Genomic DNA, 25843 nt, shown 5'->3' on the forward strand with positions numbered 1-25843 from the left:
AATGCCTCCAAATTAGCCCTCCATCCATCCCAAAATACAAAATACAGCAACCTAGTACACCTAATCCATCCCAAAATACAAAATACAGCAACCTAGTAGACAGTGTAAAATCCATTGTCGCTGCGGAAGGGGGTGTGCCGTGGAATTTTTTGAATTTTATTTATTAAATAATTTACCAATTTAATTTTGCATTTTAAAAAATCACAAAGCTAACCTTGGGCCGCCCTCTAGGAGGGCGAAAAGGTGACGTGGCAAACAGTCACCCGGTCACAACGAACGGTCCGAAACGACGGCATGGCAAATTTTGCATTTAGACCCTTTCCACCCTTAGAAAGGGCCTAAATGCAAAATTTACGGTAGCAGCATATTTTATTTTTTCTCGGGCTAGCAAAAATAGTAAGAAAATATGCTCTTGTGAGGATTCAACCTTGGGTCTCTTAAATAGAAGAGAGATAGTAACCACTTAGCCGAAGAACTATTTGTGATATGATAATTATATATGTTATACATATATGTATCTAACCGCGGTTCAATCGAAAAATTACCGGGTGGCACGATAAATTTTGCATTTAGGTCCTTGCCGCCCTTACAAAGGGCGGAAAGGGTCTAAATGCAAAATTTGCCGTGGTGCCGTTTCCGGCCGTTCGCGCGACCGAGTGGCCGTTTGTCACGTCAGCTTTCTGCCCTCGCAGAGGGCGGCAGGAGGTTAGTTTTGTGATTTTTTAAAATACAAAATTAAATTTGTAAATTATTTAATAAATAAAATTAAAAATTCAAAAAATTCGTGTGCCGTGTGGGTATGGTATTTATAGCGAAAAGGGAGGAAAATGGGCTGTGATTGTTCTCGGAAGGAGAAAATGGGCCGGATTTTCGGAGATCCACAGCTTGGCGACGGCGGCAATGGAACTTGTGGGCGGCGCGGCGAACTGATGCACAGGCAATGCGGGAAAAGCCGGCAGGGATACACAGGATTTGGCTGGGGGAATGGCGCCGGGCTGTCGCCGTGATACGCAAAAAGGCTTACATTTTGGATTGGAATGGATAGGTAACTGTTGTTGGGATCGAAGGACTTGCTGTGTTTGACATTTGATTGCTGATATAGATTTGGACCGTAAAAATGTAGTACGTGACTCGACATGCTTACCAGGCACGATGCATATGATTTGAGTTTGTGTGACGACTTGTCCCCCAACACCGGAGGTACGGCCGATCAACACATCTAAGAATGTTGCAGAGGAGGAAGATGAACTTGCTTTTTCAGCAAGTTCAGAGTGTTTCATCGTAGAACGTCAAATGATAGAGCTGAGAATCGTAGAAACCGCAGGAACACTAAAACACTTGTTTCCGTGCTGTGAATCGGCAGCTTTTCTTGCTCTATTTGAACTGTTAATAAGTTAACGGAATGCAGCAATTTGTAATGGTCACCCTTATTTGCTATATCGTGCCATCTCACGGCCAAACACAACCTCGCAAACAACAGGCGCGTTCTCGAGTAACACCGCAGCGGAACTTTTACCTCTTTTTCCATGCACACGTTTTCTGAATCGTTAAACGGTGTATATTTTATAAAAAAATTACATAAAAGTTATTTAAAAAATCTGACAAATTTATTTTTCATGTTTACAAAAGATAATACTCAACTAATCATTTACTAATTATTTTTTTCGTTTTACTTGTGCTTGTGCTGATTAGACCGATTGTCACCCGCAGATGCGAACGAGCCTCATGCACTTGACAGAAAACAGAGCATGCAAAACTAGAGAAATTAACAGAGGAACCAAACTTACAAACTAAAGCAGCTAGAGCTATTGCAACAAAGAGTAAACACCACCCTAATATACGAAACAGGCACGCACACATATGAACCCTTGCTCGATTATAATGTTATCATAGCATTGTGTTAACGCCAGATTTTGGCAAATAAGCGTTATTGGTTGAAACATAGTTACACACCGAATCATTGATTGGTTTATTAGTACTACTGGTCTTCATGTTTCTGTGGTTATATCGCGCTAGATAGCATACTGTCTAAGTTAGGTCTGATCTATGTATTTGGTACTATCTGTCTATGGAGATTTGTCCGATCGGCTGAGTTTAATAGACTACTTGGTGGATTACACTGCTTTGCCATTTTATTATTCATGTGCTATAATATTTATTTGATGTCATGCGTGGTTGTGCTTAGATCTATACTGTCTTGATTAGGTTTGATCTTCTAGATCTAGTATGGGCATACATGTCATTGGTTAATATTATTTTATGCGAGTAATTAGTATAGCATTCCAGTTTACTATATGAATATCATGTTTAGTCTTACATCGGCTGGTAATTTAGCGGATGATAAATGCTGGAGCGGTCCGATCGGCCGATTCATCTAGTATTTATCCTTCTTATGACTTAGCCGATTAGGCATAATTATAAATATTACCACGAAATTCCTGTAAAGCCGATCATCTAGTCTATCGGCTAGGGTCCTAGAGCGGTATCGGCTATCCAGCTGATAGCAATTTCAGGGTTAATTGTTTTCCATGATTATCTTGTCAGTTATACGATCAAACTGACTGGCACGCCCAGTATTTCTAAGAATTAGGTTCTGCACTGGAATGGTCTAAGATTGATTCCCAGGCCTATGTGTGTGACTGTTGATTGTTATTTTGAGCGTCAACATATTTTTGGCACGACCGGTGGGACACGTGTCAAGAATCCAGCTCAAGTCAGTCAAGCGCACGTCAAGACAAGACAACAACAATGGCCGCGAAAGAAGTCGGCGCAGAGAACATCCTCCCTATCACCTGGGAGACCCTCATCGACGAGCAGCGAGCCCTGTTGCAGCGCCACATGGATAAATTCCAAAAGTTGTGCCTCGAGTCTTTCAGCATGACTCGAGGCGGCCCAGTACAGAAGTCTCAACTTCCAGCGCTAAGCTCAGATAGTCAGAAAGGAGGTGACACATGAAAAGAGGGAGACACAAGAAAAGTAGGTGACGTAGGAAAAGGCAGCGATCCTCCCTTGGAAAATCAGCCAAATTTACAGGACATGGTGGATTTGGCAGTACACCACGCCCTCATCAACCAGTCGGGGGTGTTGGTAAATCACTGTCGGGACTAATTCGGCAGGTGGCCGATGAAGCTCCTGATGGAGAATCACACCAGAAGGGGCCCAGGTATTTCCCGGATGGAGAAAGACCCAAGTATCGACAGTACAGAGATGAGAGAGATCCAAGAGAAGACAGGCCGATACCCCACAATCCCCGTGTACTCCTGGATGAAATCCCAGAGAGGCCAAGACAGCCTTACCATGAGAGAACTCCGCCAAGAAACGATAGGTACGCTGATCCTTACTATAGAGATAACCAGCAGTATCAACCACCTCTGACATGGCCCCATCGGCAAGAGCCGATGTATGAAAATCAGTTCCGTCAACCGGACCCGGTGCCAAGGGGGCAGTTCAGGAATGAAGAGTGGACGGACCACATTGCCGAAGTCATGCAGGAGCGCTTCGGCCTAAGGCCAAGAGAACAAACAACTATGTATCGGCGCCCGTATCCACAATGGTTTGAGAGGGTGCCGTTACCTTACTGGTATAGGGTACCGGATTTCTCTAAGTTCTCACGACAAGACGACATATCAACCATCGAGCACGTCAGCCGGTTCCTGGCACAGTGCGGTGAAGCGTCAGCAGAAGATGCACAAAAAGTACAATTCTTTCCACTCTCGCTGTCCGGACCCGCTTTCACATGGTTCTCGTCACTGCCCCCGAATTCAGTCAGGAACTGGGCCGATCTCGAAAAACAATTCCATAAATACTTCTTTGCGGGAGTACAAGAAATGACACTGACCGATCTCACCATGGTCAGGCAAAAGATGGATGAGTCGGTCTATGACTATGTCCAAAGATTTCATAATGTGAGAAGCCGATGCTATCGGCTAAACTTAGGCGACCAACAACTCGCCGAGCTTGCATTCTAGGGTTTGCTTGGCCAGATCAGGGAGAAGTTCACGGCACAGGAATTCGAGAGTCTAGCTCATCTCGTCTAGAAGGTATCAGATATAGGGCTAGCAGAATGGACTAGGAACAAGAAGTTGGCGAATTGCCCTTGGGTCAAGGGAGCGATAGAGACGGAGAAGTTTGACTTCGATGTCAACAAGGCCGACAAAATCTTCGACCTCCTGCTACAAGAGAAGCATATTCAGCTGCCGGCAGTACACGTCATACCATCGGCTGAGGAGTTGAAAAAGAAGAAATACTGCAAATGGCATAACTCCGTCTCCCACCACATGAATGATTGCCAGATCTTCCATCGACAAATCCAAGTGGCAGTCGAGCAGGGCCGCATCAAGTTCGAGGAAACCAAGAAGCCGATGAAAATAGACGGCATCCGTTTCCTGTCAACATGGTTCATCTCGAGTTCGGTTACGGGTCAAGCAGCGACTCAAGGAGGTGTGCAGGTACCAATGACATCACATCCACCTCAATGATGAACAGGTACCATCGGCAGTTCGAAAGAAACCAAAGGAACGGCGGGCCATCCCGGTATGATGATCATTGGGATTGCTCGTTCTTCCGATACTACTAGGAAGAAAAGATACGGCTGCCATCAAGAGAAGACTGCCCAGAGTGTAATCCCGAAGAGCAAAGCTACACCAGCCGTCAACTCCGCTCTAGGAGGCCAAGCACGCCACCACGACGCCACGTGTCAATACAAGATAGGCTGGGCCTTGAGAACAAGGCCATGCAGGTTACGACGAGGAGGAGATCGGACCGTACTATGACGACGATCAAGAGCAGCTGCCGCCGATGAAGCCTAATCAGTGGTGTCCCAGCAATTTGTTTACTAAGAACCAGAAAAGACGGCTGCAGTGACTTCACCAACGCGAGCTTCAACAGCAGCAAGACGAAGAACAACCATCTGCACCCAAGAAGACACGCAAAGAATGGCGCATCAGGTCAGAGGTCCACAAGCCATCGGCCGATGTGAGCACCGTGGTGATTCTACCAGCAGAGTTCAGGGCCGATTGGTCTGATGACGAGATACAGGAGGCGACAGCTCAGCTCGTGCTACCCTCGCAGCTAGCCATCTTCAAGAAGCCGGCCGAGAAGGACCGTCGGCACCTTCAACCGCTCTATATCTAGGGGCACGTCAATGGAAAGCCGATGGCAAAGATGCTAGTTGATGGGGGCGCGGCGGTGAATTTAATGCCATACTCCACCTACTGAAAGCTGGGCAAGACCCCCGAAGATCTTATCAAGACTAACATGATGCTCAAAGACTTCGAGGGCAACTCATCGGAAGCTAAAGGGTGCCTGAACGTGGAGCTCACGGTCGGAAGTAAAACGCTGTCAACTACGTTCTTCGTCATCGATGGAAAGGGATCCTACAGTCTACTGCTCGGCCGGGATTGGATACACGCTAACTGCTGCATTCCCTCGACCATGCACCAAACCCTCATCCAATGGCATGGTGATCAAGTGGAAACAGTCGCGGCCGATCGATCGGTAAACATAGCCACGACAGATCTGCCCACGTGGAAAGCATAAGGCTATGAATGCATCTCCGGAAAACCCTGGTTGTGGGAATTCCTGAGCGTGTCGGATACTGGGATCCAGCCGATACGCGATCAGGAGTCCTAGTAAATACTTTAACCGGAGTAGTTGATGACCTAGATGGCAAATTAGGCTAGGGGTTTATATCGGCCTATAAGCTAGAGGAAATAGATATAGGACCTGGAGATAGGCCAAGGCCGACATACATAAGTGCAAATTTGGCCCCAGATTTCTGAGATGAGTTAATAAAATTATTAAAGGAGTATGTGGATTGTTTTGCATGGGAATGTCATGAGATGCTACGATTGAGCCGATCGATCATCGAACATCGGCTGCCGATTAAACCAGGTTATCGGCCCTTCAAGCAACCACCAAGAAGATTCAAACCCGACATGTATGAACCGATCAAGGCAGAGATCACAAGATTATACGATGCTAAGTTCATCCGGCCTTGTTGGTATGCAGAGTGGGTATCCAACATCGTCTCGGTGCTCAAAAAGAACGGCAAGCTACGGGTCTGCATGGATTACCACGAAATTCCTGTAAAGTCGATCGTCTAGTCTATCGGCTAGGGTCCTAGAGCGGTATCGGCTATCCAGCCGATAGCAATTTCAGGGTTAACTGTTTTCCATGATTATCTTGTCAGTTACAGGATCAAACTGACTGGCACGCCCAGTATTTCTAAGAGTTAGGTCCTACACTGGAATGGTCTAAGATTGATTCTCAGGCTTACGTGTGTGACTGTTGATTGTTATTTTCAGCGTCAACACATTGCCCTAGATTAAACACGACCGGAAGATACTGTACAAAAAGGCACACACACACGTGAACCCTTGCTCGATTAATACAACACAGTACTAGACCAAGTCTGGATGGTTGGCAACAACATTCATGTGGTCTTGTGAAGCCACACTAGAGTTAACAAGGTCAGGCATTGGCGCTTCACGCTCCAGGAGATCCATTGCTTGCAGAATGGAAGGCCGGTGTCCAATCTCCAACGCTAAGCACCAGAGGCCCAAGACGATGACACGCTCCATCTGCCTCCGATCGAAGCCACCATTGCTGGCTAGCCATGCGTCCGCGGCCTCCACGACATCGCCGCCTCCGGCGTACAGGCTCCAGATCTGCTCCCACATCATCTTGGCTGTGCACGCGATCTCTAGTAGGACGATGCCGAAGCTGTAGACGTCTGAGCTTCGATTCAGCTTGAGATTGCCGTGTTTCCTGTACTGAGGATCCATGAACCAGTTCGTGCCTGCAGCCATGGTTTTCTGTGTTACATTGTCTGGGTTCGCAATCCTCGACAGGCCAAAATCGGCGAGCTTGGCGTTGAAATTGCCGTCTAGGAGTATGTTGTCCGGTTTGATATCTCTATGCACGATGAAAGGGTTGCACTCGTGATGCAGATAAAGGGGAGCCGAGCCAATGTCCTTGGCAATTTTGTACCTCATCCACAATAATATCTCAATAGTTAGTTAGATATTCAAACGCGCATAAATTCAACCTGGTTAGTTTCATTTTGCTTACAAATTGTTTTTAATAAGTCGCTTTGCTTATGCATGTAAAAAGGAAAAGATACGTCCGTCCACATGATTACCTCATTGGCCATGAAAGTAGCATTGGTTCCTTGAGCAACTGGTCCTTGAGGTTGCCATTACTCACGAACTCGTAGACAAGGAAGAGCTCCTCGTTCTTCTTCCTCCAGCAGCAGCCGCACATGAGATGGAGAATATTCCGGTTATGTCCGCGGCAGCACCAACCGAAGAACTTGACGAGATTCTTGTGCTTGGCCTCGCTGATGGTGCTGACTTCCGCGAAGAAGCCCTTGTGATCATCACCGACCTCCTTCGGTACCTTCTTCACAACAACTTCACGACCCAGCAGCTTCAGGTGTCCTTTGTAGACCACCCCAAAGCTGCCCCTCCCAACCTTGTAATTCACCGAGAAATGGTCTGTTGCTGTGGCCAAATCGCGGTACTCGAATCGCCTGGCGCCACCCGTTCCTCTCCGCAAGGATTTTCGAGTGTTTGCGTGCATCCAACACAAGAGTGACAACCATGCCGCTAGCGCCAGCACCACAACTCCTGCTATCAACCCTCCGTCGATCATCAATGTCCGACTCTCTCTATCTGCGGTGCACACATGCAAAATCATTATCTATTTCTTATCCCAAGAAATAATAGAACCAAATAGTAGGTACCAATGTTGTCTGATCGGCTGATCCGACCTGATCGCCATGGCACCGATCAGGTCGATCAGGACGATTAATCGTTGATCAGCCCGATTAATCGAGGCTGATCGGTACAGTAGTGCGGTATATTTACCGGAACATAATAATTATATACTACTTAGTGTGCACCATAATATGCAACAATAGAGATATTATTTGAGGATAGATGGTACTTACCTTTGAGGGAAAAAAACCCTACAAATAATGGGCCTGTCCAAATAAAATTCTAAGTGACAAAGGATTTTCTAGGCTGGCCCAAAACATCCTGATCGGCCTAATCGTTTGGAGCATCTGATCGGCCGATTGATCGCCTCTGATCGCCGATTAATTGGACGATCAGATAACATTGGTTGGTAGGTACTAGTTTTAATTTCGTGTTTTCCTTCGAATGAACTCTTAATACAGAAATCAATGATCGTGGTAACACGTTATTGGTTAATGAAATTCTGTCGAGGGGAAAAACTTTTCATTTTTTTAAACTTGCCAAGCACCCTCCTACGCGGTTGTGATAATAATGTGTAAATTATATGTAAGTTACATCACTGTTACATGTAAGTTACAACATAACTATACTAAAATCTTATGGTCACGTCTGAAGGATTTTGAATAGATTTTCCGTCAAAAGTTTATATAGTCCATGATTAAAGTATAAATTTTCTCGGAATATCTAGCTCATCTGTTATAGTACTGTACTTGCGTGATTATACTGGTGTCGATTTATATGACTCTTAAAAACATTAGTATTGGTGGTGGCTCTTTGTGTACTACTAGTTATTCAAGACCTGGTCCTTTGTGTGAAACGGAGAGGACATTGCAAGCACTATTAGGTCTCGTTGAGCACCCCGGTCTATTTATCCTATTTATCCAGATTCTCTCGTTTTCGTGCGCACGCTTTCTGAGCTACTAAACTAATGTATTTTTTTTAAAAAAATCTATCTTATATTTTTTATAATTAATAATTAATTAATCATGTATTAATCTATTATATGTTTTTCGCGCCAGATAACTTCCCCTCCTTTTTACCCAGCCGAACACGGGCTTATTCGTATGTTATATTAGCAATGAACAATAATTTATACATAAATTTTTTTATATATGTGTGTATATTTTGATGCAAAAGCAAATGCTTTTAAATAAACAATATTTTTATTCATATGTTATATTAAGCAATAAATTAAGAATACTCTCTCCATTTCATATTATAAGATTTTCTGGCATTACCTAGATTTATATTATTGGTAATGAATCTAGACATATACATAGATAAATTTAGTGCCCGTTTAGATTGCCAGAATTTTTGGTTGGTAGCAAAAATTTTTGGCGGATTGAGTTTTTTGGTAGTTCGATAACTAAGGGTGTGTTTAGATTGAGAAAATTTTTGGGAGAAGTGTCACGTCAAATGTTTGACCAGATGTCGGAAGGGGTTTTCGGACATGAATGAAAAAACGAATTTCACGGATAGCCTAGTAACCGCGAGACGAATCTTTTGAGCCTAATTAATCCGTCATTAGCATATGTTGGTTACCGTAGCACTTATGGCTAATCATGGACTAATTAGGGTCAAAAGATTCGTCTCAAGATTTCTTCCGTAACTGTATAATTCGTTTTTTGGTTTATCTATATTTAATGCTTTATTTAGATGTCTAAAAATTCGATGCGATGTTTTTGGAAAAATTTTCTGGGAACTAAACAAGGCCTAAACGGGCTAGGCAAAAAAGAGGGTGTTAATACTAATGTGCATGGCTGGATTTAATTTTGGACAGGCAGTCCTGGTTACAATCTGCATGTACGTGTCACGAGTAATTTTATAGTACTTGAGTAGGTACTAAGAGGTGACAAAATTTTAGTATAAAATTTGATACCTCATGGTACCTCGGTATCAAGAAGTACCAAAATTTCATTCTACCTTCTTAATAACTGTAAAACTACTCATGTGCCACCTATTTGTGATTTAAATGATGTTTACATTTGGCATTTGGCTTTATTTTCCTGTGTTCACATGGATGGTGGCAAAAATTTTTGGGTGTTTAGTTCCCAAAAATGCCAAAACCTAGCATGTTCCAAAAAATTTTGCAAAACCACAAAAAATTTGGCCAACTAAACAGGGCCTTAGATAAACTCAGAAAGTCTTATAATATAATATAGAACTGAGGAAGTAATTAATACTCTATTAACACTGGGCATCGTGCTAATAGAGTAAAAAGGATAGGAGTATATATGTCCCTACCTTTGTCTATTAGCGGAAGGGTTGAGTTGAATGACCATGACAGTATCTGACCGAGCTCCTGGCAAAAGCCGGTGGATGCAGAAAACCCCACGGCCACCTGCGGTGGCAGCGTCGGCGACGTGACCAGACCTTCCAGTTTTGCGCTCACCTGAATTGGCGGTGCAGATATTGATGGATGGTCAAGCAACCGGAGGGAGGCGACCAGCATCCGCGCGCTGCCGTCGAAGGAGATATCGGCTGTCATTTTGCCGTCGAGGGTTAAGTTGTTGGGCAAGATCGTTTTATTGACAGAGTTCTTGACAGAGTTGATGTCGATGGCGATGTGGTCTTGGCGTTCCTCGTCGACGCCGTATTCGTTGCCGATGTCGATGTTGGCCCAAAACCAGGGGATGAACTGATCCGAGGCAGGGGCGTTGGTGTTCCCGTCAGAGATGAGCCCGAGGTTGGCCCCGGCCGACTGGTACGGCACCTTGGAAGGGAAACCGGCGAGGAAGAAAGCCATGCCGTCCCCTCTGCAGCTGCTGTTGATTGGATGGCGAAGGTGAAGCTGGTGAAGAAGCTGGCCACCTCGGTGAGGCCGCCATTGGCTTGGTGGTAGAGCTGCACCGGATGCGCGTAGGACATCCGGCCGCTGCTTTTGCAAATTATCAACCTACATGTGAGGTTGACTGGGCCATTTGTTTGCGCCTCCCTCGCGTCGTCCTGGAATGTCAGCTCGTTTCGGTATCTGGATGGGTCGTCGCCGGTGAAGTTGTAGTGGAAGGATACCGGTGCTGCAGCGATGAGGCTGTGAGGTGCATCGGGTGGCATGGATAGGAAGAGGAGGAGGAGGTAGCCGGCGCAGAGTCTGTATGGAGGAACTCCGCCATTGTTCTTACGGCGGACATGATTTGCCAGTGATCTGATTTTTTTTAGACAAAAGGCCTGGGCCTAGCTTTTTATTAATGCCAGAAATGCGGGACAGAATTAACCGGGGTTACCGGCTTAACATCACTAGGTACAAAACACGACAATGCATCAGAAAAACCACCCAGTTTCAAAAAGAGCACCTATGCCAAAACTCACCGGACAACCCTGGGGCAAAACACGGAGGCTAAAGCTAAAGCTAATACAAAGTGGCACAGTACCAACATAACCCAAGCTTGCTAACTGATTAGAAAAAACACAGCTACTACTTCATCCAGTCCGGGACCTTGGGCTTCTGAGACGCCTTACCGTCACTTGCAGAGCTGAAATCCAACGCTCTAAAACCGCCACCTCTTCCACTTTCAGAAGTTTTTTCCACTATAAAAGTAGACACACAATTCCCAAGGGAATAATTAGTGGAAAAGAAACAATTTTCTCGCGAAAAATCATATCATTCCTAACCGACCACAATTGCCAGCAGCAAGCCGCAAGAAGACAGAAACTCACTCTATGAAAATTAGCTCTAATATTCCAAACAAAACAGTCATTAAACTCATCAAACGAACAAGGGATTTTTCTTAAACCCAGAGCATCTCGGCATAAACACCAAGTAAACACAGCAAGAGGATAGGAAAAGAAAATATGTTTAGAATCTTCAACCGCATTACAAAGTTGACACAATTCTGAGCCATTCCAATTCATTTTTTCAATTGCCAAGCAGATTGAATCTTGTCATGCCAAGCCAGCCAAATAAAGTGTTTAAGTTTTAAAAGAATAGGAGAACTCCAAAGGTTTTGCATCTGGGCTTCACAGACACATCTAAAAGTCAGCATATTATACATAGAATGGGAGGTGAACTTGCATTTAGAATCAAGAGCCCAAACCAACTTATCAGCCCCACCCCCCCATCCTGGCTATTATCAGCTAGGTTGTTTACCAGGACACAAAGCTCATTCCAATGTCCAGCACCTTCCTGAGAGAAAGAACGTCTAAAAGTTAATATGTTAATGCCTCCTTCAATAACATCTCGAACTAAGATTTCTTTTTGATTGCAAATCTCATATAAGTACGGAAACAAAATTTTTAGAGAGACATTACCTAACCAGACATACATCTTTCCAAAACCAAATGTGACTCCCATCACCTCTAATCCAAGAAACACCTCTAGACACCCAGGGCTTAACCTTGTGTAAACCTTGCCAAAAGAAAGAAAGATTGCCACCTTTTACTTGGCTTTGAAAAAACCCAGAATGATTCATAGATTTAGCTCTGAGAACAGACATACATAAACTTTCATCTTCTTATTCCAATTTAAGAATCCATTTAGCCAAAAGAGAAAAATTCATAGCTCTAGTTTTAGTAAAACCCAAACCTCCAAAATTCTTGGGGAACACAATATTACTCAACTTAACCATATGATATCTCTTCTTATCACCTAAACCTTCCCAATAGAAACGGCCTCTAATTGAATCCAATTTTTTATGAATGGACTCCAGGAGAAAATATATATAAGCCCATGGCATAAGAGGGTATGGACGACAGAAGCATTAATCAAAACAACTCTCCCACTAAAGTACAAGGATCTAGATTGACAAGAATTGAGCCTTTTTTCTATTTTTTGGGGAATAAACTCCAAATCTGCAACTCTCAGTTTGTCAGGGCTCATCGAAAGACCTAGATATTTTAGAGGGAAAGAACTAGTATTACAGTTAAGCATCATAGCTATCCTCTCTTCTTCAGCTAAAGAAACTCCCACTGTAAAGACCTCACTTTTATGGTAATTTATTTTCATACCCGAAACCTCTTCAAAACAGTAAAGAAGGAATTTGGTAGCCATAATTTCCTCCTCAACACAAGGGATGAAGAAGATCATGTCATCAGTATATTGAAGATGAGTCAAACCTCCAGGAACTAAATGAGGGACAATACCAAAACGGATACCATTTTGTTTAGACAACTCAAACATTCTGGCTAAAGCATCTCCCACCAAATTAAAGAGAAGAGGAGAGAGGGGGTCCCCTTGTCTTAGGCTTCTAGAAGTTTTAAAGAACTTAGATCTGGTACCATTAATATTAATACAGACTCTATCCCCCATGGCACAAGATTTAACCCAATTAATCCATAAGGGAGGAAAAAGTTTCCTTTGAAGCACCTCAAACAGAAAATTCCAACTTACCCTATCATAAGCCTTTTCAAAGTCAATTTTAAAAACAACTCCTGAAAGCTTTTTATGTCTCAGTTCATGTAAAACCTCATGGAGAACTACCCCTCCTTCTAAAATGAATCTCCCAGGTATAAAAGCAGTTTGAGTATGAGAAATAATGTCAGCAGCAATCAGAGAGAGTCTGTTAGTAACAACTTTGCTAATAATTTTGAAACATTCATCCAACACACAAATGGGTCTAAACTGTTTAATGCTATTGGCACTATCACATTTAGGGATAAGAGAGATAACCCCAAAATTTAGTCTCTTTAAATCCAACTCCTAATGAAACAAGAGGATCAACATCTCATATAGGTCCTGTTTAAGATGATCCCAGAATATTTTATAGAAATGAATAGAGAAACCATCCGAGCCAGGAGCTGTGTTGTTTTTTGCTTGATTGATAACCCTATCCAGCTCTTTCATCTCAAAGGGTTTCAAAATTAACTCTCTGTGGTCATCAGTTAAGAAGCCATCTCCACACCAGAAATTATCACAGAGATGGATATTAGGAAGAGGTTCAGCTCTAAAAAGTTTTTTATAAAAGCTGACAATATGAGTAGTTAAAACCCCTGGGTCAGAAATAACATTGTCACCATCTATAAGAGAGTGAATATAACTCTCTCTTCCTACCATTTGCTTTTTTGTGGAAGTAGGAAGTATTCCTATCTCCCTGGAGAAGCCATTCTTCTCCACTCCTCTTATGCCAATACAACTCTTCCATTTCATAAATGCGCTCGAGATCATTTTCTAAAGTTTATCTCTTACTCCGTTGATCTAAAGAGAGGTCACCCAAATTGGCCAACAGATCTAAATCTCCTATTTTATCAAGCAACGCTTCTTTAGCTCTCTTAGTATCTCCAGCACAGTTGGCACCCCACCCTTTCAAAAACCTTCTGATCATACCCATCTTCTTGTCCCAAAAAGTAAGAATGTAGTCATTATTCCTCACTAGCATTTTACCCACCACTAGCTTTTTAAAACCATCAATTACAGACCAATAAGATTCAAATTTAAAATACTTAGGGGCTCTTGCCTCCTCATCCCCAGAAGATAACAACAAAGTGGTATGGTCTGAACCGGCTCTAGTTAAAGTAGTAAGAGAGGAGAGAGGAAAATGACTTTCCCAATCAGACGAAACAAAAACTCAATCCAAAAGTACTTGGGTTGGGTTTAACTGTTTATTAGTCCAAGTATATTTCACACAAGACCTATATAACTCTCTAAGCCCAGTGGCAGCAACAAAGTCATTAAAACAAGTCATAACTCTGATATCAATGTTATCAATTAAAACAAGTCATAACTCTGATATCAATGTTATCATTAGATTTTTCATGGGCAAAACGATACATATTAAAATCTCCTCCCATAATGACAGGTCTAGCACATTGATCAATAAAAACATCCAATTCTTCCAGAAATAACATTTTTTCACCATAAGAAGGACCATACACATTAATCAATTCAAATTCAAACCCATCTTTCCTGCATTTAACCCCTCTACTATGAAAAGAGGAGCCAGTAAAACTAGAAATATTGATGAAGAGATCTGGATCAATTCCAGTCAGAATCCCTCCAGCAGAGCCATTAGCTGGTTTAAAACTCCAGTCAAAATTTTTACTCCCATTAATATAATGCAGCTCTCTATCAGTAAAACTCACCTTCTTAGTTTCTTGCAAACAAACCACATCAGCCACGTACTTCCCAATCAAATCTCTAACTTGAGCCCTTCTGTTACTATTCCCTAGCCCTCTAGCATTCTAAAAAATAACTTTCATGATAGTTATTTAGATTTGTTACCACCTCTCCTCTTTTGCACTTTAGGAGCCTCCTCCCTAGGAGATTCCACACTCACCTCCTCAACCTTTTTTCCTTGCAACTCTCCAGTGATCTGATTAGGCCAGCCAATTAATGGTAAATATAGTCTATGATCCATCCTACCTGCTAACAACCAGCCGCTGGTACCACGTATCAAGTTGTCATCTTTGCCAGTTAAAAACTTTAAAGATGACGACGTTCCAGAAGTTCTCTTGTACGGCTGCGTTCTTTGCGCTTAATTTTTGTTAAGTTTTTATGCGCACGTTTCCCGAGCTACTAATGTTGATTTTTTTCCAAAAAAACTCATATAAAAGTTTATTATCTTTATTTCTAAAATAGATTTTTAAATTTATAGTAGCTAACTACATCATTTTTACTATTAAATACATATCATAAAAATCAGATAATCTTTTCATTATTCACATAAAAGCTGAAAAAGAAGAGACTACGTAGTGCACTCAACGTGTGGGTGGATTACACCTTACAACAGAATGCTGTTCATTCTCTTTTCTGTTGATATTGGATGTTTAGATATGGAGTAAAAAAAAGAAACTAAGTTTTTTGCAATATGGAACGTGCTCTATTTTTTAAGCATAGAATAAAATATGATACGACGAAGGATCGGCTGGAAATGTTATCAGTGTCTAATTTTGTTCCCTAAGAGCAGGTACAATAGCAGTCTATAAGTCAGCTGTAAACATATTTAAAAAAAATAAGAGAGAAGAGCTACTAATTAATAGCCAGCTTCAGCACGGGTTTCAAGACGCAATGTGTGTATGATATGTGGGACCATGTATTAATGCTTTTTAGGTAACTATTGTATGAATTGGGCATTAAATTAACTATAGATAAATTGGAGCTACTAATTTGCTATACTATTGAACTTGCTATAGGCGAGTGTTAACCATTGGTTGATGGCTTGCCTACGCAATGGACGAAAGAGGCAGTGTATTTCCTGGAACTCCGTGCAGTGTTTCCTGATAGACATGAATCGAGACGCGCTTTCTTTTCCATAAAACGCAGATTTATTTATGCCGCGTAGACTCGCGTCAGACACGGTAAGACGCGGCTTCGGCACTTAATTATTTTTTGCTCGGAGTTGGAGTCCGTCTATCTATATATCTAAGGTCTTGTTTAGTTCCAAAAATTTTCCTAAAAACATCATATTGAATTTTTGGACATTTAAATGGAGCATTAAACATTCAGGTTGACTAATGTTCCTTCGCTTATCTCGTTTAGTCCTTAAAAACCTAAACAGGAGAGGATTAAAGAGACTAAAATTTATATTAGTCTATTAATCCATTTCAGAGATACTTATTGAGAATAAAACTTTGTTTCACACCTACCCCTAACCAATATGTCTATATATGATACTTTTTTAGTCCATCCAACCAAACAGCAAGCAATAACGATTTTAGTCCAGGGACTGATTTTTAATTCTAAGGCTAAAGAACCAAACACCTTGATCAACTACCTATGATAAATGATCTTTATAGGTGACCCATCGATTAGTTGGTCACAAGATAAAGATAGATTACCCAAGGTAGACCACTAGGTCAACTGTATGACATGTAGTTGGGACTTGGGACACAAGTTATCACACAACTCAAATAATATGCATCATGCCTGGTAAGCATGTATGGCCATGTACAGTCCAAATGGATAACACGAGTCAAATGTCAAACATGGGAGAAGACCTTTGAGTCCCGAGAACAGTAATCAACTGCTCTCTCCATTCCAAAATATAAACATTTATATGTGTTTCTGTTGACGCTGAAAATAATAATCAACGGTCACACACGTAGACCAGGAAATCAATCTTAGACCACTTCAGTGCAGGACCTAATTCTTAGAAATACAGGGCATGCCAGTCAGTTTAACCCTGTAACTGACAAGATATAACATGGAAAACAGTTAACCCTGAAATCGCTATCGACAGTGTAGCCGATACCGTCCCAGGACCCTAGCCGATAGACTAGACGATCGGCTTTATAGGAATTTCATGATGACAGTCGTTAATATGTCCAATCGGCTGAATCAGAGGCAGGATAAATACTAAACAAGCCAACCCGCCAATTAATCTTAAAAGATCAGACCTAACTAAGACAGTCTTAAGATTAATCAACCGATCGGACCACTTCAGTACTTATCGCACGTGGAAATACCAGCTGATACGGGACTGAGTATGAAACCGCTCATCAACTAGAATGCTATACTAATTATTAGCATAAAACAACAACAACCAATAGCACACGTGCCTAATCCAGATCTAGAAGATCGAAGCTAATCGAGACAGTACAGATCTAAGCATAGCCACGGATAACATCAGATGAATATTATAGCATGCGAACAACGAAATAGCAAACTAGCATAATCCATTAACCAATCTATTAAACTCAGCCGTTCATTCAGGTTTCTATAAACAGACCGCACCAAACATACATAGATCAAACCTAACCGAGACAATATACAGTCTAGCACGATATGACCATAGAAGCATGAAGATCAATGAGATTAACAAACCGATCAGTGGACTACTCAAGATAATGCCGGCTAGAACTCCAGCGATAAGCCTCTATGAGCCCCTCATCCAATCTGACAACGTGGATCCAGCAAACCAGATTGATCAGACCAAACCGAGACAGAACCAGGTCAACTAGAACAACGTTAACAAATTGAAAAGATGAGTTCATAGAGACTTGAACGAGCACTAATACTACTTCAAGCTAAACTAGATCAAAGCAGTAATAGAACTTAGCCCGCCGATCAACCAAGCAAAAGAGCGGACTTAACCGAGACAGTTCTGTCTAAGTTGATCGATGGGTTTTGACGAACTTAGAACTTACATTACGAAGCTGACAAACCCTGCGCCGAAAGCTCAAGCAAGTCGAAGGTTTTGAGGCGATGCGCCAAATTGAATTGATCTGCTGATAATTTACAAGGACCCCGGGCACTTATATTTATAGCCCCGGGAAATAACTAACCTAACCGGATAAGAATCCGCTACTAACTAACTTTACATTGTCCGGATTCTAATTAAATACCAGAATTCTAAACAAACTTCGAGATAAATCCTAATTAAACTACACGGACACATGGTTAAACACCGAACCTATCTCCAAGCTTTAGGCCCAATCGGATTCTCATCTTTGTCTGATTCAGACTCTATCGGCTGCAATCACACTGCATCTAGTTTCCCGTCTCTAGCTGATTCGAGCCTTCTCATCTGATTCGGTCCTCAACCGTGTTTCAATCAATAACGACTATTTGCCAAAATCTGGCGTTAACACATGCCCCCCAATTTCGGAATAATTCATTGTTCCAAAATTTCCTTCTCTTGTAACCGATTTCCGCCATCGGCTCATGCTATAGTAACGGTACAATCCCAACGGATCCCCTATTTTGGCGCACTGTGGTAACGGCTCTTTCCGCTCACCTGTGTTATAAGCTTCCGCCCTTTCCAGACTTAGTCATTCCTCACCATTGCTCTCTTCCTCCTTCTCGTGCTTCGGCGATCCCTACTCCTGCATTCATCAAACTTATTTCATTCCCCAGGTTCGGATTTCCGTATGCGGCCGCCAGGCATCCCGCTGCCGCCAGACGAGCTCACCGCCATCCCGCCATTGCAAGCCTCCACCGGCGACCATGGCCTCACCGAGTTCATCCCCCGACACACCGTACGAGGTTCCTGAGGTAAGTCCCTACTCTGGTCCCATCCTTGCTTTCCACCATTGAATACCCTGTTTTCTGAATCTATGGTTTACTGTTAGCGAATTTCCTTCATCGCTCCTATATGCTAGGTTACCAATCGGCCCATATCTGATTTACTCTTCTGCATTGTTTTCTTTTTCAGCAACTGAAAAACTAGATCATGATTCCTAGCCCAAACCCTAGGTTTTATTTTCTCGGACCCATGGAGAACCCCAATCCCACAAAAATAATCTGCTCAGAGGCCATTAGGATACGCTTTGAAAATGCCCAATTGACCACCTCCGACTGGACCCAATCCTTTAGGTCCTTTCCAACTTCCTTGACTGGTTGGAGGGATTGGTACAATCGGCTTCATAAGACTTATGGTACCCTATGGGAAGAACTGGACATCGGCCACTGTATAGGCCTTAGCCTCTCCGAGATGGAGAAGGATGAGCCACTCCTGGCACCCGCCTCTTATTTCTGGTCTGATGCCCTGAACGCTTTCATATTCGGCCACGGGATCCTCACCCTGACTCTTATGGACGTAGTGATGCTGACGGATTTAAACATCATGGCCCCTGTAAAACCCTTAAACCGAAGAGGTACCTTCCAGCATTGGCTGTAGACCAAAAACGTGGGAGGTTGGTCAGGATACATCGCCTCCCACCGCCAAGATTCTGAGATGGCCGACCACAGGGAGCACGGTGCATTCCTCAATCTCTGGCTGGAGAGGTTCGTATTCTGCGGACAGACTTTAGGTCCCACAACCAACATTGAAAACATAGCAGAACACCTAGCCGATGGAGACCCCATACCTCTCGGACAGTACCTGCTTGGGGCATTATACCACATGCTACACCAAGTCTCTTCGAAACTTTCCATCCGCCAGCTAGTCGGCCATGTAGTTGGACCTTGACGGTTTCTCTAGTTATGGCTCTGACTATACCTTTCCAAAGTCCTGGAGTTATCGGCCTTTGACCAACGCAGCTTCCCCTGATTGTCGTTCTTGGAATCAGAGCCAGCCAAGACCCGGAGATGCATGTCTTATGGAGAGGTTGTCTCTTCTTTCTCGGGTCACCGGATGTCAGCTGTCCGACTAGCCACATCTTCAAATTGTGTTATCTCGGACCAGAACCTAATGCTTGTACCTGGTTTGTATACCTCGACTCAAAGGATTATGAGGTACCCAGCATACTAAGACTGGAGGAAATCTTGGCCGATAAGTGTTCTCTAGAAAATCTGGCCTATGCCCTAACTCCATGCCTGCTGCCTGTTAGCTTCAATTTCGGACGGTCGGCCCAACCATCTTACGAGTTCTACCATCCAGCCTTAGCAGCTAGGCAGCTTGGATGTGGCCAATTACCAGCTGGTCTCTTCTTTCTGGGCAAGATCGAGATGAGGGGCAAGGTAATTTCAGCCCTAGAGTTTGACTGGATCAGCAAGATGGCTGAAGTGATCCCCTTTGGGTCAATGACCTCCTTTGGTTTCGGGGTCGCTACTCTAGATGCTTACACTGGATGGTGGGAGGAACTGCACCAACACTTCCTCTCAGCCGTAGTCGGTTTCTTTTGTAATCGGATTGATTCCGATTATGAGTATTCCGATTTCGAGGTAATTCCCAATGCAGAGCCCACTACTTTACTTCGATGCACTTTCCTACCACCACTAACCTTTTCCCAACTTGCAGCCTTCTCATGCAGTTCCCGCCACCAGCTGGAGCGGCAGGCCGATCGAGTATTCAACCTCAATGTTACCAGCTATAGGCCATGGCGCCCCCTCTCCTAGCGAGTATATTAAAAGGTTCTCGGGACCACCAAGTCCGTTGAGAAGACCCAAACGAAGCAAGAAGTGTCACCGGGCTCCGAAGAAGAAACTGAAAATCAACACGGAAGCCATTCCCATGGAGACTACATCGGCTGATATGGATGCCGCCATTGATGCCGCAACTGGTGAAGACTCAAATACCGACATAAGAAAAAAGGTTACCACCTGTCTCTTTCCCTCCCGGCAGGTAATTGCCTTTAGAACTAAAACCACTGCTTTACTCAACCGATTGTTTCTCTGATCTATTTCCTGCAGTCTCCTGTCAAGTCATGGACCAATGTTTCTCTTGTGCCGACTGTAATCGTCGACCCAACTCCTGCTACCGACGTAGCGCCCGTTGTCACGCCCGGAGTTTTATCCCAAGCCTAAATATGTAAAAGAAATTCGTAAATAACAATCGGCTTAATTAACTCAGGAAAAATCCCTCTAAAGGAATTAATTTAATTAAATCGAGGTTCCAAATCGATTAACAGGATTTAAACTCAAATTGCAGAAGTATAAAATTTGGCCAAACAAATTAATTGAAAACTCGGCAAAAGTGGGGCTTTCCTTTTTCCCTCCCTTTTCCTTTCTTTTTCCCTTCCTTCTCAAATTGGGCCGAAGTCCAATTTTCCTCCCTTTTCCTTTTCTTTTTTCTTTTTCTTTTTCTTTTTGCTCTCCTCCTTCCTGGGCCGGCCCACCTCTCCCTCCAGGCCGGCCAAGCCGAGCCGGCCTCCCGCTCCCTCTCGCGCGCGCGCGCCTCCTCCCTCCCGGCCAGGCTGCCTCGGCCCAGCTCGCGCGCCCGCGCTCGCCCGCGAAGTCCGCGCCGCCTCCCTCCGCCTTTGCGCCGCTGACAGGCGGGGCCCACCTGTCAGCAACTGCGCCCGCGCCGCGCCGCGCCGGCCGAGTCCGAGTCCACCGCCGCGCCGAACCGCCGCCGCCGAGTCCTCGCCGCGCCCGACTCGGTCTCCACCTGCCGTCCCGCCCTAGCCGGCGCCGCCACCCTATAAAACCCCTAGCTCTCCGCCCCGCCGCCACTTTTTGCCTCACCCGTGCACCGCCGCTTCCTCGCCGCCGTCGACCGATCTCGCCGTCGACCGTCGGACGTCGCCGCCTACCCGCGTCACCACCTCCGCCTCGGCTTCGCTGTCCTCCCGCCGGCCTTCGTCGCCACCGGTGGTCGCCGAGCTTCCTCGCCGCCTCCTCGCCCTTTTCGCCGTCGTGCCCGACTTCGTCGTCCGCGCGTCGCCGTCCGCGCTCGTGACGTCGCCGCCCCGCTCCATTCGCCATCGCCTGTTCCTCCTCCTCGCCGACGTGCTGCCGCCTTCCATCGCCACTGGTGAGCTCTCCTCTCCCTCTCCCTCTTTTTCCTCTCCGCGAGCCGTCGCCGGGGACGCCGCCGCGCGCCTGTGCGCCTTGGACGTCGCCGCCACCCCTCCGCTCGCTGTCACCCCTGCCTCACCGTGCGCCGCCGCCTCGCTCCCTCACACCGGCGTAACCACCGCCCCGCTTCTCCCGGCGCCGCTCCCTTACCCGCGCGCCGGCGCTGGGTGTCGTGCGCTGCCGGCGCTCGCCGTCGCATCTCCGCCCGTTGTCACCGTCGCCGCACGGTCGCCAAGCCACCGCTGCCGGCGTCCGTCATCGTCTCTCCCTCCCACGCGCCGTCGCCGTCGAACTCAACACCGTGCGCCGCCGCCCATCGCCTCGCGCCGATGGTCGCTGACGCCGTCGTCGCCCTCCGGTCGCCGGTCGATGCCGCCGACGTCGTCGCCCTCGCGCCGCCGGTCGTCACCGTCGCCACCCTCCGCCGCCGACGCCGTCTTCCCCTTCCGGCCGCGACCGCCTCCCCCTCCTCCTTTGCTCTGGGCCACTGACGAGTGGGTCCCACTCGTCAGCCGTTGACTGCCCCTTGCCTCCTCTCTCTCCCCCTCCCTGGGCCCCACCTGTCAGCCCCTCATCCTCCCCTCTCTCTCACCGACAGGTGGACCCCACCCGTCAGCTCCCTCTCCTCGCTGATGTCAGCATCCCGCTTAATTGCGCAATAATTGATTTAGGACTTTTCTGCTTAGTTAAAAACCTAGAAAACTTATAAAATTCATAAGTAATTCATCTAGTCTCCGTTTAGGTCCATTCAAGTTTCATTAAATCCAGAAAAATGCCAAGAATCCATTAAAAATAGTTTCTTTCTCTGTTTCAGTAGTTTTATAGCCTGTTTTTCTTGTTTTGCCTTGCTTGTCGTAGGTTTTGACCCCGTCGCAGCGCCGTTCGTTCTCGAAGTCGTCGCCAAAGTTCCTCGTGGGTCTAAGCAAGGCAAGTGGCACCCTTCTTTGATCATATTGAACCTATGTTTATAAAATTCCTCGCTTTACATTCAAACATGCATTGTTTTATGCAAATCTATTTATTGTATTTATCTATTGGGCAATTACCAATATATCCGTTGATTCCCACTCTTTATTATTGTCATCCCAGGGTTAATTTGACTAGACTTAGGGTTAGGCAATGCTTAGCCATGCTTAGTTCAACTAGCTCACCAATTATTATTTAATTACTGTTACACTTTAATGGACCTTTAATGGTTGTATTCATTATTAATATCCCGTTGAGGATTAATACAACTAAAATATTGCTTATGGTGGGCTGTGGGTGCATGGTTTTGAGAGTCGTGCCCATGGCAATTAAGGACCGGTTCTCAGGAAACCCTGAAAGTCTTACACGTACTAACCACAAGCCAGAATGGGCAACGGTGAGACTCGTAATCTAGCTCGTCCCTATTCGACGTACCAAGGCAAGGGTGAGCGTGATGGAGTATGGACGGGCAATCGTGGTGTAACGAAAGTCTCTGCTGCTTCCGGATTCACCAAGGCACAAGAGGGGACTGCCCGACTTGGTGTAAAAGAGTGGGTGAAACCTGAAGTGCAGTGCGATTGTCTAGGGAGGGTTAGGTGAAAGGTCTTATCATGGTTTCCGTACTGAGGTATCGTGGTGATACGTTGGGGCATGGTAACATGCTTGGGAGCCATGTCTTGTGGGTAAAGTTGTACACCTCTGCAGAGTAAAACTATTCGAATAGCCATGCCCGCGGTTATTGGGCGAACTGACAGATTCACTGGGATTAGTTGAACCCCTTTAATAATTTTTATTAATCTTGGAACTGGTTTGACCCTGCGCAATGTGGTGTAACGTTGGCAGTGGTTTGGGTCTGTCGCAACGTGGTTTAACGTTGGATAGAGGGTTGACCCTATCGCTACGTGGTGTAACGTTCGACAGCGGTTTGGGCCTGTTGCAACGTGGTCTAACGTTGGACAGTGGATGATTATTTTAAATGTTACTTTACTTTTATTTCAGTCTATTTTTATCTACTGTTTTGCTAAATTACTGCAGCTTTGTGCAACTTAACCTTAGCCTATCTTTGATACCCTATTGCATTCATTATTCTCTCTCCCTTGGGTGTTACTTGTTGAGTACGGTGGTTTGTACTTAGCCTTCCTTAATTTTTCCCCCACTAGAGCAAGTGCCAGAGCCTAAGTCAGAAGGTTGTTCCAAAGGTTGAAGTGAGGTTCAGTCCGCCGTCGAGAATGCCTGTGGTGTGGAGCCGTCATCGCCAGCTGAAGCTGAAGATTAGATGGTTTAGTTTGTTTTCCTTTTCCGCTGCATTTCGATAGATAATTGTTTTTATTTGTTTTTAAGTCGTGGAACTGTGTATTAATTTGTCATAGTGTGTACTCGGGTTGATTCCTAGACCGAGATTTAATACATGCTATTGTTCAGAAATTGGTGTAAATTTCTGGGCGTGACACCAGTGCCAGCGGATCCAGTTCCTGTGCCTTCATCGGCCAGCCCAACCTTGAGGTCCGGCAAGAAACAGAAAATGGTAGCCCATCGTCCTTCTCGGCGAGCAGCATCTTCAACAGAGGTAACCTTCTGATGATCCCACCACCACCTGAGCTCGTGCCTTCTATGGCTATCGGTTCACTTCTTTTCCTGTATCAGCTTCCTGATGCCTCTGGCGCAACAACTCCATCAGCCGATACGGATTTGGCGCCAGCACCTACCACAGAGGAAGTTCCTTGCCTGCCAGCACGCTTAACGAGCCGATTGACATTGCCTCCATGGCACAGGTAACTTTTCTTCAGCTCATCCCTTTGCTTTGCTCGGGCTTTGCCTTACTTGCCATTTTTGTCTCAGGACTTAGGCGATTTCTTCTCTTTTGACGTCGGCCAGTATCTGGACCCATCCGAAGCCGACGTCAATGAACCTGAGAACCTATCAGCCAAACTTCGGGCACGGCTTCATGATGTCCTGGTGAGATTAGACTACCCCATTGATACCTTGATCAACGACGCCGGCCCAATCAGATCAAGAATCGAAGAGGTGCAAGACGAGCTACCCGATGACCTGATCGACGCCATTGCCCCGGCGGGTTACATTGAGTCCCATAGACTTCCCGTACTTAGGGCTCACCGATGGATCGCAGGTCGTGCCTCCCAAGCTGCAGCCCAGGCCAAGGTGCATGCCGATCAGGACAGGGCCGTCACTGGAAAAAACCAAGCTAGAAGAGCTCCAATCGGCATGTCGGCCATCATCGCTGGCCTGAACATGCAAAAGGCCGAGATTGGCCAAAGGTCATAGAGAACCTTGCCGCCGAAGAAGCAAAACTAGCCGATCTGCCATCAGTCATCATCTCCCAAGAGCAGACCTTGAAGTCGGCTATTCAGGCCGCCATCCACGGCCGCCGATCTCTGAAGGCGGTTCCCAGTACTGATGCTGACGATTTGGAGATAATCCAAGAAGCTGACGATGTTCGCCTATGTGCAATTGCCACCCTAAAGAGACACTTGGGCCTATAATTATTTAACCTTTCCTCTGTAGTTGGCTTATCAGTATTACTTGATACTTTTGTTGGCTTTGGGCCACCTTTTATCTTGATTAATACAGCTTCTGCTTTTGTGCCACGACTTTTGTTTCTGCCTTGATTTGTGATGAATTTCGGTCTAAGGGCGATGTACCAACATCGGCCAACTTGAGGCGATACCTATTTGTATCGGCTTTTGTATTAATTGGGCTTAGCCGATCTTGAGTTGATCCACATGCTCGGATAGTATTTCTTTATGCATTTTCCGTTTAATGCTCTTCCAAACACTTCGCCATCTAGCCCCTATAACATATATGCGTTTCCGGGCGCACATTTGTGAATCCGAAAGGTCCTTCCCAATTCGGTGACCACTTGCCAAAAACGTTGTCTCTGGATTCGATCGGCAAGACTAGCTTCCATACCAATTCTCCTTCTTCGAACGTTTTTGACTTAACTTTCTTGTTGTAGTGCCTTGATACTCGAGGCTTGTTTTCTTTTATTTTTTTTAGCGCTCTTAACCGGGATTGGGCAACCTCTTCTGACTCGTTCATCATGAGGTTATAA

General features: G+C 45.0%; 1 pseudogene; it reads right to left on the bottom strand.

Annotated features, from left to right (window-relative positions):
• Positions 1-6401: 6401 nt before the first annotated feature.
• Positions 6402-10811, bottom strand: LOC102706651 (annotated as a pseudogene).
• Between the last annotated feature and the right edge of the window lie 15032 nt (positions 10812-25843).

The sequence above is a fragment of the Oryza brachyantha genome, chromosome 4, assembly GCF_000231095.2.
Source record: "Oryza brachyantha chromosome 4, ObraRS2, whole genome shotgun sequence".
NCBI lineage: Eukaryota > Viridiplantae > Streptophyta > Magnoliopsida > Poales > Poaceae > Oryza > Oryza brachyantha.